Genomic DNA, 4,235 nt, shown 5'->3' with positions numbered 1-4,235 from the left:
AGCATATAAACCCTGGACTGTTCCTCTGCAGCTCCACCCATTACCCTCCTTCTCCCCTCCCTCTTCTCTCTCTCTCTTTCACTCTACCTCTCTCCCTCTCCCTCTTTCTCTCACTCTCTCTCTCCCTCCCTCTCTCTATCTCTCATTCTGTCTCTCTCTCCACCCCTCCTTTTCCCCCTCACTCCCTCTCTCCTCATCTCAATAAAGGATATCTGAACTGTTTGCTTGCTTACCTGTATGTCAGTCCCAGTGTTAGGTCTTGTAAGTTAATGATTCATCCACTGACTGACTGTCAATACAGTAGTGTGCTAACTACCCCACCCTGACCCGAGATGCTGGGAAAGGTGGTGCGGTTAGCAGGGGGTGGTAAAGGGTAGTGGAGGGGGGGCTTACTGTGAGTACAGAGAGCTCTCTCTCTCAGGTCCTCAACTGCCTCGAGGAGAGAGAGAAAAAAAACTACATACAAAGTAAGTACAGTATGTTTGGCGTAAAAGCTAAATTACACCAGTTAACTGGACAGAATTTCAATTACTGGCGAAGCATGAAAGGGGAGGAGAGGATGAACATGGATGGGCCTTTTTTCCCCCTCACTGTATGCAGTATGTTAGAGGTAGAGTTTTTACTCTCCTTCACTGTATGCAGTATGTTAGAGGTAGAGTTTTTACTCTCCTTCACTGTGTGCAGTATGTTAGAGGTAGAGTTTTTACTCTCCTTCACTGTGTGCAGTATGTTAGAGGTAGTTTTTACTCTCCTTCACTGTGTGCAGTATGTTATAGGTAGATTCTTTACTCTCCTATATACAGTATGCTAGTGGTAGAGTTTTTACTCTCCTTCACTGTATGCAGTATAATAGTGGTAGAGTTTTTACTCTCCTTCACTGTATGCAGTATGTTAGAGGTAGAGTTTTTACTCTCCTTCACTGTATGCAGTATGTTAGAGGTAGAGTTTTTACTCTCCTTCACTGTGTGCAGTATGTTAGAGGTAGAGTTTTTACTCTCCTTCACTGTGTGCAGTATGTTAGAGGTAGTTTTTACTCTCCTTCACTGTGTGCAGTATGTTATAGGTAGATTTTTTACTCTCCTATATACAGTATGCTAGTGGTAGAGTTTTTACTCTCCTTCACTGTATGCAGTATAATAGTGGTAGAGTTTTTACTCTCCTTCACTGTATGCAGTATGTTAGAGGTAGAGTTTTTACTCTCCTTCACTGTATGCAGTATGTTAGAGGTATGGTTTTTACTCTCCTTCACTGTATGCAGTATGTTAGAGGTAGAGTTTTTACTCTCCTTCACTGTATGCAGTATAATAGTGATAGAGTTTTTACTCTCCTTCACTGTATGCAGTATAATAGTGGTAGAGTTTTTACTCTCCTTAACTGTATGCAGTATAATAGTGGTAGAGTTTTTACTCTCCTTCACTGTATGCAGTATGTTAGAGGTAGAGTTTTTACTCTCCTTCACTGTATGCAGTATAATAGTGGTAAAGTTTTTACTCTCCTTCACTGTATGCAGTATAATAGAGGTAGAGTTTTTACTCTCCTTCACTGTATGCAGTATGTTAGTGGTAGAGTTTTTACTCTCCTTCACTGTATGCAGTATAATAGTGGTAGAGTTTTTACTCTCCTTCACTGTATGCAGTATAATAGTGGTAGAGTTTTTACTCTCCTTAACTGTATGCAGAATAATAGTGGTAGAGTTTTTACTCTCCTTCACTGTATGCAGTATGTTAGAGGTAGAGTTTTTACTCTCCTTCACTGCGTGCAGTATGTTAGAGGTAGAATTTTTACTCTCCTTCACTGTATGCAGTATAATAGTGGTAGAGTTTTTACTCTCCTTCACTGTATGCAGTATAATAGTGGTAGAGTTTTTACTCTCCTTCACTGTATGCAGTATGTTAGAGGTAGAGTTTTTACTCTCCTTCACTGTATGCAGTATAATAGTGGTAGAGTTTTTACTCTCCTTCACTGTGTGCAGTATGTTAGAGGTAGAGTTTTTACTCTCTTTCACTGTATGCAGTATGTTAGAGGTAGAGTTTTTACTCTCCTTCACTGTATGCAGTATAATAGTGGTAGAGTTTTTACTCTCCTTCACTGTATGCAGTATAATAGTGGTAGAGTTTTTACTCTCCTTCACTGTATGCAGTATGTTAGAGGTAGAGTTTTTACTCTCCTTCACTGTATGCAGTATAATAGTGGTAGAGTTTTTACTCTCCTTCACTGTGTGCAGTATGTTAGAGGTAGAGTTTTTACTCTCTTTCACTGTATGCAGTATGTTAGAGGTAGAGTTTTTACTCTCCTTCACTGTATGCAGTATGTTAGAGGTAGAGTTTTTACTCTCCTTCTCTCTATGCAGTATTTTAGTGGTAGTTTTTACTCTCCTATATACAGTATGTTAGTGGTAGAGTTTTTACTCTCCTATATACAGTATTTTAGTGGTAGAGTTTTTACTCTCCTATATACAGTATGTTAGTGGTAGAGTTTTTACTCTCCTACATACAGTATGTTAGTGGTAGAGTTTTTACTCTCCTGTATACAGCATGTTAGTGGTAGAGTTTTTACTCTCCTATATACATTATGTTAGTGGTAGAGTTTTTACTCTCATATATACATTATGTTAGTGGTAGAGTTTTTACTCTCCTATATACAGTATGTTAGAGGTAGAGTTTTTACTCTCCTATATACAGTATGTTAGTGGTAGAGTTTTTACTCTCCTATATACAGTATATTGGTGGTAGTTTTTACTCTCCTATATACAGTACGTTAGAGGTAGAGTTTTTATCTGTGTATGGCCAGAAATTAGTGATTTTTAATGCTGGTTGCACTTTTGTGCAATTCAATTATCATGTGACTTTATATGGGGCGGCAGGTAACCTAATGGTTAGAGCGTTGGACTTGTAACCGAACGGTTGCAAGAACAAATCCCCGAGCTGACAATGTAAAAATCTGTCGTTCTGCCCCTGAACAAGGCAGTTAACCCACTGTTCCTAGGCCGTCATTGAAAATAAGAATTTGTTCTTAACTGACTTGCCTAGTTAAATAAAGGTAAAAAAATATACACCACTGCTTAGGACAGGTTAATGTCAACAGGTTTTGTTTGTTGCACAGACAGATGCATTGCTCAACTGATATTGCTCATTTATAGCAGCCATTACAGGCCTGTGATATTGACATTTATAAGGCAAAGGTATATTTACACTTTAGACAGACTGCATTCTAGCGGAGTTTGGCATTCACCCGACTGGCATTTGTGTGATAACAGCAACAGACAAGTGAAAGTTTCCAGAGTTTGTCATTGGATGAATCACAAAACCAAACCAGAGCAGATGCACACTTGTTTTTAAATGTAATGGTATCGGGAATCTAAGAACACACCATACCATACAAACAAAATAGCCTTAACTAACATAATTAACATGACTGGCTTTTGATTCATGTAAATTGTAAGGTATTGTGAAATTGAATAAGAGAATAGAAAACAAAACCCACCAAACTGTTGATCGTAAAAGTGCAACTCTACTGCTTTGCTTTGCCACAGAGAGTAGTATTATGCTGGCACTGACTAGAACTCAGAGAATAGTATTATGCTGGCACTGACTAGAACACAGAGAATAGTTTTATGCTGGCACTGACTAGAACACAGAGAATAATATTATGCTGGCACTGACTAGAACACAGAGAATAGTATTATGCTGACACTGACTAGAACACAGAGAATAGTATTATGCTGACACTGACTAGAACACAGAGAATAGTATTATGCTGGCACTGACTAGAACACAGAGAATAATATTATGCTGGCACTGACTAGAACACAGAGAATAATATTATGCTGGCACTGACTAGAACACAGAGAATAGTATTATGCTGGCACTGACTAGAACACAGAGAATAGTTTTATGCTGGCACTGACTAGAACACAGAGAATAATATTATGCTGGCACTGACTAGAACACAGAGAATAGTATTATGCTGGCACTGACTAGAACACAGAGAATAATATTATGCTGGCACTGACTAGAACACAGAGAATAGTATTATGCTGACACTGACTAGAACACAGAATAGTTTTATGCTGACACTGACTAGAACACAGATAATAGTTTTATGCTGGCACTGACTAGAACACAGAGAATAGTTTTATGCTGGCACTGACTAGAACACAGAGAATAATATTATGCTGGCACTGACTAGAACACAGAATAGTATTATGCTGACACTGACTAGAACACAGAATAATA

The sequence above is a fragment of the Salvelinus alpinus genome, chromosome 4 (genome assembly GCF_045679555.1).
Source record: "Salvelinus alpinus chromosome 4, SLU_Salpinus.1, whole genome shotgun sequence".
NCBI lineage: Eukaryota > Metazoa > Chordata > Actinopteri > Salmoniformes > Salmonidae > Salvelinus > Salvelinus alpinus.
Note: the sequence above shows the minus strand (reverse complement) of the source record.